This window comes from Macrobrachium nipponense, chromosome 14 (genome assembly GCF_015104395.2).
Source record: "Macrobrachium nipponense isolate FS-2020 chromosome 14, ASM1510439v2, whole genome shotgun sequence".
Lineage (NCBI taxonomy): Eukaryota > Metazoa > Arthropoda > Malacostraca > Decapoda > Palaemonidae > Macrobrachium > Macrobrachium nipponense.
The window spans coordinates 73017985-73033406 of NC_087207.1; positions in this window are offsets into that span (position 1 = coordinate 73017985).

Genomic DNA, 15422 nt, shown 5'->3' on the forward strand with positions numbered 1-15422 from the left:
TTTTTCTTAAAGCCTATATTCCCTAAATATTACTTCAAAAATAAATATATTCAAATATGGGAAACGACCTCCTAATTGATGTCCAGTACAAAATGTTATGAGGTATTTTCGAACTGCAGAAACTGGTCAAAAATAATGTTTAACGACTGGTCAAAAATAATAATTAACGACTGGTTTATGACCAGTCGTTAATTATTATAAAGAACCCTTGGCAATTCAAAATATACGTTTCATCCTTGCTCTAAATACTTGTTTGTATTTTCAGCAAAAGCCTCACTCGCTTTAACATTCCGTGGGTTCTACACTACCTACCATTCAAATAGGCAGTAAAAATTATTTCTCCATCCAAAGCTTTTTTCGTACCCACATCCACCGACCTGTTGCTGCCCCAGTTATTTATTTAAAAAAAAAATTATATGTTTAAAATTGTAACCTTGATTCCTGCTATTTCAAAGAGCTCCTCTCTTGAGTTATTTCAATGTTGGTTCACTAAAATCAAACCTTCAAACAACATTATTCACTCTCTCTCTCTCTCTCTCTCTCTCTCTCTCTCACGTGCCACACCAACCCACATACTTAACTGCTCTGCATTTCGATAACTAATCACAAACACCATTCAACTACCAAAACTGGGTCACTGGAAATGCGTACTCTTCCAAAATCCCCCTACTTTCTTCCAGAATCCCCCTACTTTCTTCCAAAATCCCCCTACTTTCTTCCAAAATATAATTTTCTTTCCGAAAAATCCCCTACTTCTCCAAAATCCCCCTACTCTCTTCCAAAATCCCCCACTCTCTTCCATCTACTCTCTTCCAAAATCCCCCTACTCTCTTCCAAAATCCCCCTACTCTTCCAAAATCCCCCTACTCTCTTCCAAAATCCCCCTACTCTCTTCCAAAATCCCCCTACTCTCTTCCAAAATCCCCCTACTTTTTATCTGACTGGATCCATATTTCTTGCCAATATATCATTCCACAAACAGCAGCTGTCATCAACATGTTCTCTCTCTCTCTCTCCTCTCTTTCTCTCCTGACATTTTGATGGGACACTCTTCTTCCTTGTAATACCCTCATGCCATCTTTGTCTCGTCTCTAAACCCCACCCACCCCCCACCACCTTTAGAGTTATTGGATCAACCGTACTCTTGGTGTTGTCTTTTCTTTGATGTCTACAAACTTGCATTCTATTAGTGGACAAATCTGAACGTTTTATTTTATCTTCCAAATAGTGAAATTACACATATACATCACATGACTTGATGGCATTGAATAAAAGCCTTTCCGGTCACTGAATATAACTTCAGTAGCGCTCGACAATACGAACTTTGTTGCTAAATTTATGAAGTTCGTTATATTTCCTTCACTGTCGTGTTTTGTTTGTTTGTTTGTTTGTATTGTTTTTACGTTGCATGGAACCAGAGGTTATTCAGCAACGGGACCAACGGCTTTACGTGACTTCCGAACCATGTCGAGAGTGAACTTCTATCACCAGAAATACAAATCTCTCACACCTCAATGGAATGCCCGAGAATCCAACTCGCGGCCACCGAGGTGGCAGGTCAAGACCATACCGTTCACGCCACTGAGGCGCTTTTATTGTAGTGTTGCTTCATTTTTGGTAGTCAATAAAATGTAGTTTAATACAAATTATAGACAAAATCTGGTAAAAGACATAGCCATTCTCTTCTTTTGATCTGGTTTCAGTATATTGCTGTACAAAGCCGATAAGTGTATGTCCGTTGCTAACAGCCTTAAGAATTTGATCTCAACATTCGGGAACTTTCAACCTTCTTTCAATCTCTATTCTGAAATTATTTGCCAGGATGCATCATAAGAATTTCGAATATGCTCGCAGAGAATTTTGCAATGAGCCATATTTCTGCACATACTTTTACAGGCCTATTTCTTTTTCTTTCTTCCTCATTTTTTTAAGCAAACCATTTCCAGCATCTTGGAAATCCTATTTTTTTTAGCAGACCTATTTCCAACGTCTTGGAAATACTATTTTTTTTAGCACACCTATTTCCACCATCTTTGAAATCCTCATCATTAAAATGGATTCTTCCAAATACCTATATAAATGATCTCTCATATATCTACCGAAAACACTGACGATTATCTTTCATAATGATGTTATACCTTTATCTACCGAAAACATTGACAAATAGTATCTCTCATAAGTAAGGTTTGCAAGTTAACATACATTAAGAGCTAATCCAAGGTGGCGAAAGAGAGATAACCAATCTGCCAGCTTGCCATAGAGAGAGAGAGAGAGAGAGAGAGAGAGAGAGAGAGAGAGAGAGAGAGAGAGAGAGAGAGAGAGAGAGAGAGAGAGAGAGAGCCAACCCACCAGCTTTTCAAAGAGACAGAGCAAGAGAGAGGAAGAAAACTATCCACGGGACGAATCAGCGAGCTGAACCACGGCCATCTATAGTTGGCTTTGGCTGAGCAGATACAGCGGAGAGGAGAGCCAATCAACGAGTTCATCAAACACCAAGAGACACAAAGAACAGATCATCAGAAGAGAGAGAGAGAGAGAGAGAGAAGAGAGAGAGAGAGAGAGAGAGAGAGAGAGCAATCCACCAGCTTACCACTACAAAGAGAGAGAGGAAAGCAGACCCAAGCAGCCAATTTACTGGAGAGAGAGAGAGAGAGAGAGAGAGAGAGAGAGAGAGAGAGAGAGAGAGAATCACCCTGACAAACAGAGAAATTCTGTGGGTGCGGACGAACTTAATATTTCGCGCCGCGCGTAGGTCATTTTGAAAAGGAGACTAAAATACGGGGCATTAAATGTCTTCCGGCCGGGCCAATAATACCTCCCACTGAAAGGAGGCGGCCGAATTTCTTGGCATTGTGCTTTAAGCGAATTTCCGCCTCACTAAATTTAATCTCATCTGATTTAATTCCGCCGAAGTCACTTTCAGTCAAGCAGATCATTGCCAAGTCAGACGCAGTTGAGTCGACTATATTGAATTCCGCGCAGGTAAAATAGGAGGGGGGGGGGGGGGGGGGGCAGATTTCGGACTGACTGTGTCCACTGCGAGCGCCGTCATTTGTTTTCCTTCGGTACTCACCTGACCGTGATTAATCAATTCAGCATTTCTATGACGTTCGATATTGGACCGTGGACTTCTCTCTCTCTCTCTCTCTCTCTCTCTCTCTCTCTCTCTCTCTCTTCGGTCATGAACTCTCTATAAATTATTATTGTACGGACGTAAGCCATATTTGTACCTACGCTGTAAATATATTCACAATATATTTAAGGAATCTTGGTACCTAGAATATACAGAATGGCTGAATGTACTTTTAGCGAGATTATTATAATTGTGACGTTCAATATTGGACATAGAACAGCCTCACTGTGTTTATGAACACTTTATAAATAAACGGACATATGGCGTATTTATATCTACCCAAAATAGAACTTGCTTCTAGGTCGATAATTATAAAACGATATGATTTTCTATTCATGTCGATAACCTTAGAAATTGTCATTCATTTCACAGAATAAAATCACCTTTTCTTTGAAAAATTACCAGGTTGTATGAATACCAGTTCAGTTGTGCGTTAGGCAAAAAATAAAGGACAACGTTATACATTTTTCTCATACATAAAATTTTTTCCGATTTAACTCTTAAAAATTTAGGAGGGTACTCATTATATAAATCACATTCTTTCAACAGTTTTAAGATTTAGGAAAAAACTGACGCAAGAGAGCAACATGAGGTCACAGAATTTGAGCGAGGGTCTTTTTAAAGTGGACGAATTGTTGAAAACCTTTATTCTTAATTATTAAAGTTAAACGAGCTTTTATATATTTTACAAATAGATAATTATGTATTGTGATTTGTAGTAACTTCATATTTCCAACGAGTAAGTTTTTGTTTCGAACAATGTTTGTCTACATTTGTTTACATACTTACGTAGCTTGTTGACTTGGTTTTATTGTTATGTGACCTCATATTGGTTTCTTGTGTATATGTTGTTTTCTTAAAACTGTTTAGTAGTGCCCTGAAGGTGACTTTGGAATAAAAGCTGAAAGTCTTGCTGCCTCCTTTCATTTTCACGTGAGGATATAGATATATATATATATATATATATATATATATATATATATATATATATATATATATATATATATATATATATATCAATTCACAGTGAGGTTGACCGTGAAAAGTCACAGTTGCAGAACAGTTTGAAAACTGTGGAAATGAGAAAAGTTTCAGTTGGCAAGTGCAAACAGAAGGGAAAAATCTGCATAGCATTTTCCCACGAAGACGTCATTACAAGTCTGACATGCAATCAACCACCTATCGGGCGAAAATCCATAAAAACGCCTATTCCGGCGGGATATGAGAGAGAGAGAGAGAGAGAGAGAGAGAAGAGAGAGAGAGAGAGAGAGAGAGAGAGAGAGAGAGAGAGAGAGAGAATTTAAATAATCTGGCAGTGGATGCTTTGAGTATGTGTGTGTATATATATATATATATATATATATACTATATATATATATATATATATATATATATATACATACAATTAGTTTCTTCATAAAATGTGGTCGTTCGCATTTCATCCGGCATATAATTAGTAACATGGCCATCCCAACTGAGCACAATTATCATCATTTCCATATCAAAGATAAGATAAATTATAGAAGTACGAATTCATTTTACTCAGCAAAACAATGGAAGGGCTGAAAAAAACTCTATATAGCTACTAAGAAAAGAGGTTAAATTAATGGTGGATGTTACTTATTAAACTTTAAACTGCATTTCGTAATTTTCTTACTATAATTGGCGAGCACTATTTACAGATGCTTGCTGCAAGTTTTTAAGAACTTTAAATGCCTTATTAAAATTATAACAAGCATTCAACATTTCGTGAAAATATGGAAGAATCCTGATCCTCTTCTCCCTATTAAATTGGTAGATTTCCGGGACATTATCAAATTAATCATTTAATATAGCTTCTAATCAATAAATATAAATCTGTTCATCTACCAGTGTTTAATCCGACATTCTGCAATGGTCTTTGTCTTCTTAAATAGTCACGGTCGAACAATGTCCGACGGACAAACATTGTTACCATATCATAGGCGAAGCAGGATGACGTCATAAGCGTTGAAACGATGGAAGTAGATCTGGCAACAAACAGTGGTACCAGATGAGGTTGTATACCACTGTTTTTACTCTGCTCACAAGGCAAAGACCGGTAGACAATTGTTAATTGGTAACAATGTTTGTCCGTCGGACATTGTTCGACCGTGTGAACGTACCTTAAGCCTCTTTACAATTTTTTTTTCACTGTTCCATGAGGACATCAGCAAATGAGAGGCTATAAATCATAGTCAATTTGGCCTCTCCATCTGGTCCTCATATTCTCATTATACCAGTTCAATGAGAAGGATAACCTGTCTTCCAATTAACTTTTTTAATATGATTCAGTCATCAGCATCACCTTAAAAAACAAGATGAAAGTGGCAGCCAACATAAAATGAAAGTGGCAGCCGACATAAGTTGAGAGTGGTAGCTGACATAACAAGATGATGAAAGTGGTAACCGACATAACAAGATGAACGTGTTAGCCGACATAAGGAGATGATGAAAGTGGTAACCAACATAAGATGAAAGTGGTAGCCGACATAACAAGATGAAAGTGGTAACAAACATAAGATGAAAGTGGTAGCCGACATAACAAGATGATGAAAATGGTAACCGACATAAGATGAAAGTGGTAACTGACTAAGATAATGATGAAAGTGGTACCCGACATATCCAGATGAAAGTGGTAGCCGACATAAGATGAAAGTGGCAACCGACATTCAAACACACGTTTTCATTTTGATTAAGGACAATTATGATTCCATCACCAGTAGGATGCAATTCATCAATGTACTCATCTCTTGAATTATACTGGCATAGTACATAGATTCCCTTACCTGAAATTCCATTAGGTAAAACTTTCACTTATAAATAAAAGCCTTACTTTTATTCTTATCATAATCATTACATCTCTTCAAACGCCGATCTCATGTGCAGAGTTGGATTTTATTTTTGTGTACTTTTCATACTTATTAATTATAAGGCATTTTATCAAACGAGTTCGCAGGAGTGTTTTTTTTTTGTGTAGCGTCTTTTTTTATTCACCTGCATCACAAAATTATATTTACAGAGCATTTTTATTCATATCTGGCAAAAAAAAAAAAAATATGCGGAGAAAAAATATTTCGGCCGACGGATTACCCAACCTACCTCATTAACATCAAGAAAAAAATACGGTTAGCATTTTAATCTGCCAATTAAACGCGCTGTATATGACACTGATGGTCCACTCGGTCACAATCCGGAAAATAACCGATCTATTTTTGTTACTGATAGCTCATCCATCATAAAAACAAAGACTGTTCCCTGCCTCTATACATCAATCTACATACGCACGGCCTCCATTAACCCAACTTTAAAAAAAAAAAATCATCACTTTTCTATTTTTCGTTCGAAAGAAACCTCGACAAAATGTGGCGTTACCGTTCAACGGCGCTTAAAATACATTTACCAATTGTATTTCTTTATAGATACATGGAAACAACGCAATGTGACTTTCCCCGTGATATAATGGAATGAAAGCGACCCCCTTTTCAGTTCTCTTTGAAAAGTCTTCACACCATTAGGCTTATTTATGTAGCGTCAATGTACGTATGTGTGCGTACGGTACGGCACATACCTTGTAGCCTTCTTTCCACCCCCTTCAGCGTTAAGCCTAACGTCCCTCCTCGCGTCAAGTGCTCGGCAAATGCCCCCTAGATCCCTTGAATATAAGAAAACACTCGTAATCTCCGGTGTATAAACATTAACCCATAGTTTTAATAGCTTCTTCCAAACTAAGGCGAAACCCGACTCCCCTCTACGCACTACATGGGAAAATATATTTACCGAGTGAGGGAGTACTACATGACATGAAGTCAGGAGAGAGAGAGAGAGAGAAGAGAGAGAGAGCGAGCTTAGAATACGTAGTATACTTTAAAACGAATGTTATGAACGGCTACAAGAGATAACTTCGTTACTTTAGTGAGACTCCTTTGGTTCACGAACCAATGATAATATACGACTAGACAAAAGTTTACGATAATAATAAATAAATAAATGAATAAATAAATAAATAAATAAATAACATAAACAATAGGGGTATGTTGCGGAGGATGTAATTTCAGTAAAAATATATCAATTTCAAAATATTTTTTTTATCTTTGGATGGTTTTTGCCGTTTCCCGTAGCCAACATTTCTCTTTGTTAATTTTCAGACTAATGTTGTCCTTCCCTTCATTTACTCTTAGCACATAAAGTACCTAAATATTGATTTGAGAGAGAGAGAGAGAGAGAGAGAGAGAGAGAGAGAGAGAGAGAGTGTCGCAGCTGACAAATACGTTAATTATCGACAGTTTCTGGATAGAAAGGTCATGAGATAATATTATTCGATATTACCATTAATTAAAAATTGAATGGGTCACAAATTGAAAGTTTAATCGCCATAACTATTATACCTGGAAAAGCATAGTTTCATTGTGCGAATGACTAAAATGCAATCGTCAACAACAACAACAACAACAATAATAATAAATAATAAAATCTTCACTGAACGGAATGAAAGCCTGGATGCAATTGACTAAATTTATATTGGAGTTTCTCAATGTCTCCATTGGGATTCTTTGTAGAAGCACGTAAATAATAATAATAATAATAATAATAATAATTAATAATAATAATAATAATAATAATAATAAATAATAAATTTTTCACCACCAGTAAGTACATCCGGCATTATTAATTATTCTAAATAATACTTATATTCATACATAAGTGAATATTATGTATGTATGTATGTATATATATACATGTATATGTATATATATATACATATATGTATATACATATATATATATATATATATATATATATATATATATATAATAAAAGGAGCCCATAAAAAACACCAAAAATATAGAGAAAAAGTACTATATTTCAGAGACTGCTGTCTCCCTCTTCAGGTAGATGAAATGAGAAAAGTTTACAGAAAAGGTGGTATTTATACCAAGAGGTCCATCCACAAACAAGCCATTTTAAGTCACCCCGCATGATAATCTTCCTTTAATCTTCTTAAGGGTTGGTTGAATGAAGACGACGTCGATCGTGTCCGAAATCCATGCTCCTTTTGAGATGTTCATTACCTGCCTCTCTTTTATTAAGGCCGATTCCATCATTTGACTCTTGTACCGGGCTCCTTTTATTAGATGGAATTCTGTTGTTACAGAAACATTTTTTTAACCAGTTTCATAATATATATAATATATTTATATATATATTTATATATATACATATATTTTAATTAATTTAAATTATAAATATAATATATAAAATATATATATATATATATATATTTATAATATATTATAATATTTATTAAAGATATATATAATAGATATATATACAATATATATATAAATATAATATATATTATAAATATTAATAATATATATATATCCTTAATATATATATAGAATATATATATATATATAGAAATATTATATTAAATATAAATATATAATATAATATAATTAAATATTATATAATAAATATATATATATATAATATAGAATATATATACAAATATATATTAAATATATATATTAAATATATATTATATATATATATATAAATATAAAAAAAATATGATATATATCATAGATATATATATATATAAATATATATATATATATATAAATATATATATATATGATATATAAATATATATATCCATATATATATATAATATATATATATATATATATATATATATATATATATATATATATATATATATATATATATATATATATATATATATATATTATATATATATATATATATATATATATATATATATATATATATATATATATATATATATATATATATATACGTGTGCATGTATGTATGAATGGATATGTGTGTGCGTGTCTTTCTTTGTAATATACGCAGTATGTACATGGATATATATATATATATATATATATATATATATATATATATATATATATATATATATACACACACACATATTACACAAATTACTAATGACTGTTCAGGCCATTTTTAACTAGCAATCAGAAAAACACCCACACATGAGATGGAAAGAAACGCAATATGGCGGAACCAATACAGGAATTACCTACTTTAGTTTGAAAATGAAATGAAACCTCGCATACTAATCAGTTTGTTTTGCAGAATATGGAATGAGGAAACTGAGTCCGATGTTTGGATATCGCGATTCGAGGCCAACAGAGCAACTATAAAGACGACCTAACCGATTTGGGTTAACTGAAAATTGCACTTAGGTCGGGCGTGGTAAAAATTTTACTAAACGGACTGGATAAAACAATTCATACAAAAATACCTTATAGAAAATGCAGGAACTATAGTAGATTCAAATCAGCCGTGCATTTGATGTCTAGGCCAGTCCCTTACGACGCTCCTGATTGGCTGTTGATAGGCCAATCGCAGGGCTGGAAACTCAGTCTCTCGAGAGAGTTCACATGGGCAGGATCTATGGTCCACCTCTCCTGAGGTATACTTTTGAAAGACGCATCCCTCAGGAGAGGTGGAACACATCCTACCCATGTGAAATCTGAGAGAAAGTTTCCAGCCCTCCGATTGGCTTATCAACGACCAATCAGGAGCGTCATAAGGGACGGGCCTAGACATCGAATGTACGGTTCATGTGAATCTACTATAGTACAAATAGAATTGTTTTAAGGGTTATATGCTGCAAGATATGCAATTTAAAAACCTCATCATGAAGGCGAGAGAATGTAAAAGGCTTGCTTAATGCATAATATAACTCAGATAGGTAGTGAGTATGATATAAATAGAAGAAAAACGGAAAATCTGGAATAAAGAATATGTATAATAGAGTGAAATAACATCAGAGGGAGAAAACATTGAGTAATTCTAAACAATGATATGAAACGTAGGTTCATTTCCGCTGATACTTGAAGGAAGGAAGACTAAAACAGGCAACTCAAACAATGGGTAGGCTGACCAAAATTTAAAAGTAAACAAACTGAATATACCCATATTCATTCAAATATGAAGAATGTAGAGGAAGATACAGAATGCTTAGATAACGCCTGACCACCAGAATAGTTGAGCGACCTATAGGTTTACTTGGATGAAAACCAAGAGACGGGAAGCCTGAGGTGTGTGTGGAGATTAGCGGAAGCAAAGACTAAAGAGAAAGGAGAGACTTGCGTGGCGGATTGCGCAATAGCACAAGGCTACGCCCTGCTTTGGAAAGCGTTGGTGATGCCTACATATATACATTTATACATACATACGTACATAAAATTATAAATATGGGTGTATAATATATAGTATATGTATAATATATATATATATATATATATATATATATATATATATATAATATATATATATACACACGTGTATACGTATGAGTATCAATAGGTCAGGTCCTTAACAATTCATGTTGCACAAATGCTTTTCCTATCGTGACGATTTCGTTGACAGCAAACATTCGCCTACTGAAATGGCGATTCCTTTCACCCTTCAAAAAGATTACGTACCATCGCATGAAAGTGATCACTAAGCACCTAATGCCAAGCTGGTACTCTGTGTCGTTCGTACTAAAACGCCTGTAATCGGACCAGAGGGATCTCGCTACTTTTAGAACCCCTGCTGAAAACACTCTCGGACAATACGCTTAAGAAAAAAGAAAAAAAAAAGCGATCATCCCTTCGACGCTACGATCTCTCTTCCTAATTATCTGATACAACTATGCCAGTTGAGTTGACACGGACTTTGAAGTAGGTCAATTTGGGAGATAGGTCACACTTGTTAACCTTTTCGGTGACAAAAAAAAAAGGAAAACAAAACCCTATTCACTTTCTAGACGAAACTGTCCGCTTTCGTATCTCTTACATCACCACCCTTAGTACCTGATGACGGATAATGATGTTAATACAATTATTATTGAAAAATAAGAGATTCCTACGGCATTTAATTGGTATTAAGTCAGTTCTTTACTCGCCTTACACGCTGACAGGAAGAAAGGACATTAACTTGCACCTAAGCTAAAGTAAATAATCTTGTAAACAAATACAGATACATATATACCAAAGTAATATATAAATTAACTTCAATTAATTTTGTTTATAACTCCCCATGTGTGCATTTGCAATGGTTCAGTTTCTCTCTGTATGTTGATATCTATCTTTGGGCACTACTAATGATAGTTGAAGGGATTAATCGAAAAAAAATTTTGCCATGGTGATCATTCTGGAAAATAAAGACAATGTAAACGTCAAGAAAATGAGGAACATGAGATGAGAAATGAGTATTGTGAGAATAGAGATGTAAAAATATGCAGTGTGGAATGATAAGGTAAAAATCTTACACATAAATCAAATGGTAAGTATTGTACGAGCTCCGAAGCAACTATATGCAATCGGAAATGACAAATGAACGTCAATGATCGAAATATACAAAATTAATGTGTTCTGTGATGATCTAAATCCTGCTCTGAATCAATAAGGCCAGAAGCAATGCTGATAAAGCTATGCTCCGGTGCATTTATTGCATATAAAACGATTATCAACTGATCCATACGGATCCCTTAATCCCCGGTCCATCCACGCGTAGCAATAATTTTTTTTTTTTTTTTTTTTTTTTTTGGGGGGGGACGGTCTTCAGTGAGGCGGTGATAAATATCATTACCAAATTCGATTCTCAGTTGAGGATTTCTAAAACGAGGTTAATATCACGTCCACATCATGGAGAGTAAGCTTGAAAATTTTTCCATTACTGTGAATTCACCAAAGACCTCGGTTTGGATGATTTCCAATCTCATTTTGTTTCTTTTAGGGATTCACATAAAGAAAATTTTTTATAATTTCTTTTCGATATTAATAAACGTCCTTTGCAAATAAAGTTAAGGAGCAAAACTGATATATATCACAAATATGGAAAGTTGAAAATTCAGTGACTAAAAATAAATATTTTACAACTAGCTTAACAATGTCATAAATGAATATGGACTTCAAAATATAAAAAAATATTCTTTATTATTGATTATAAATATCCAAATTCTGTAGTCAGTCTGAAACACCCCTTCCAACATGTGGATATATTACTGTGCTTTCTGTATCCAACCCAAAAGCAGTAAATACACTGATCCTAATTCAGTTTAAATCGCAATTAGGTGGTAACCATGACACACACACACACACATAAAGGAGCCCATGAAAACACCAAAATATAGAGAGAAAAGTACTATATTTCAGAGATTGCTGTCTCCCTCTTCAGGTAGATGAATGAGAAAAGTTTACAGAAAAGGTGGTATTTATACCAAGAGGTCCATCCATAGGCAAGCCAATTTAGGTCACACCCGCTGATCTCAAAAGGAGCATGGATTTCAGATACGATCGACAAGGTTTTCTTTCAACCAACGCTTAAGAAGATTAAAGGAAGATTATCAACGGGGGTGACCTAAATTGGCTTGTCTGTGGATGGACCTCTTGGTATAAATACCACCTTTTCTGTAAACTTTTCTCATTCATCTACCTGAAGATGGAGACAGCCGTCTCTGAAATATAGTACTTTTCTCTCTATATGTTGGTATTTTATTGGGCTCCTTTTATTAGATGGAATACTGTTGTAACAGAACATTTTTACCAGTCTCATTATTATATATATATATATATATATATATAATATATATGTGTGTGTGTGTGTGTGTGTGTGTGTTGTGGTGTGTTGTGTGTGTGTGTGTGTGTGTGTGTGTGTGTCATGGCTACCACCTAATGTAGCTCTAAACTAAATTAGGATCAGTATTTACTGCTTTTGGGTTGGATTAAGAAAGCACAGTAATACATCCACATGTTTGAAGGGGTGTTTCAGACTGACTACAGAATTTGGATATTTGTAATCAATAATAAAGAATAATTTTTTTTTTATTTTGAAGTCCATATTCATTCATGACATTGTTAAGCTAGCTGTAAAATATTTAATCTTAAGTCACTGAATTTTCAACTTTCCATATTTATGATATATATCAGTTTTGCTCCTTAACTTTATTTGCAAAGGACGTTTATTAATATCTAAAAGAAATGATAAAAGATTTTCTTCAACCTAACGGCTATATATGAATCCCAAAAAGAAATAAATGAGATTGTAAATAATCCAAACCGAGGTCTTTGGTGAATTCACAGTAATGGAAACATTTTCAAGCTAACTTTCCATGATGTGAACGTGACATTAATTTCGCTTTAGAAATCCTCAACTAAGAATCAAATTTGGTAATGATATTTGTCACCGCCTCACTGAAGAGTGTAAAAGGCCCCGTGCGCACGGGCGAGTATTGCTATACGAACTTTGCTCAATGTGACGTTAGAAGCGCAGGCTAATACAGTGGTAAAAGTTCTGACTTTCCCGCTTGTGACGTCACATCGAACAGAGTTCGTCGGGCAAAGTTAGACCGTGTGGACGGGGCTTGAATGTCTACATGTCGAAAAATTTCCCAGTGGTGACTGTACCTCACCAAAAGTCTGGGCAGAAACATAAGGCTTTATATTCTCATTCTCATCATAAATTCAATGACTACTGTATCGTTATTGTACAGAGTGGAATAACTCATGCCTTCGCTGTTCATGTTCAGTTTCCTCGCAAAATGAGGATACAGAAAGCCTATCATCATCATAATATTGCCGACTGTAACTGCCATCTTTCCTGTCTTCTATTTTCCCTTCCTTTCTTGAAAATAAAAAAAAATTGTTTACACAAAACAATGACTGTTTTGCCTCTCTTGAAAACTCTTCTTTGGTAGACTTTACGATGCTTTATCTTGCTTTAATACACATTTCATTTCTAGGAACTATTTTACAGTCAAATCTTGTCTTGTCTTTATATTTTGATATGTTTTTCTGAGTGATGGACAATAAACCCGCTATTAAATATTGTAATATATCTGTTGTTCTGTGTGATGGACAGTAAACCCACAGTTACATAGTTATATATCTATGATTTTCTTTGTGATGGACAATAAACCCGCAATTACATAACTTACCCGCCCCCCCCCCCTCCCCCCCGTTTGACAAAACTACACAAACTGAAAACCATTACCTGTTGACAGCGGGCGCCCTCTATCTGCAAACATGTCATTAGGCTATTAAGCTCACATAAATACAAAAATATACTATTTATTACCCAAAGCAGATGAACATAAAATAAAACAAAATGATTAATAAGTCAAAGTGATAAAAACCCAAGTCTGCCTTACAAAGAAAACTAAGTTATCATTCCACTCTCCTGGCTAAGTACTCACTCCCAGACCCAAAATGTCAATTGTTTCATTGTATTAGTCAGGATAGAGAATCCCATCTCTAATATCATGGAATAGAGCCCATCTTTGAGATGGGGTTTTCTCCCGACACCTGGCGTTTCCTCAACCGTCCTCTTTCCTATCACAAAAGGAATGTCTCTTCCCTCCAAGTGCCTCGGTCGGTTAGACCTGTGACATCTGTACAAACGAATGTACATACATAACACACCCCAAACTGCTCTTGGCTGGCAACAGTATGGACAGCCTCCAGATTAAAAATGCATACGCATCAGATTCCTTCATTCAAGAAGGCTGCCTCTACAGTTCACTCTGTCTCCAAGCAAGACACGATATGTAATTCACTAACACATCAATTCATACCTGTAAGATGGCTCGGCCACCTATGTCCTTTGTGCACTCCTGTCACACACCACATCAGCAACTAATGCACAATGTATCAATGTGCCACATGATTTAGGGCTACCTCTGTTGCTGGAGCCCTTGTGCCTCGCCGAATGCACAGAAGTTTAAGAACTCCTAGCGCACAAATTGTGATCAGCATTACGGTGAGCATGACCACTATCATTGGAATTGTGTAACGTTCATTGATGAAAGGCTCATCCTCGTCACTAAGATAAGCAGAACTTGACGAATGGTTGTAGATGCTGGTCGAGTACATAAACCAACTCTAAACAACTCAGCACATGCCATTACTCAGCGTCTGCGACCCTCATGAGTGTATCCAACACCCCCGTCGCGAAACTATAGATTGAACGTTTTCTACTGAAGGAAACGTGGTCACCACCCTGTTGTCAAGGAAATATCCCGTGACTTCCATGCAAGTGCTACTCGCACCCGCCTCATAAAAGATTGTAGACTCCTCTGATGGTAATTGCTTCCTAACAAAGAAAGATAAAGGAAAGGAGAACGCATTTTCGAGAAGTTCGGCAGCAAGGAGGCGTTAGCGCATTGTGTTGGAGGTGCCTGTTATCATGATGGTTCTAGAATCGGCAGGAGTGTTGTGGAACTCGT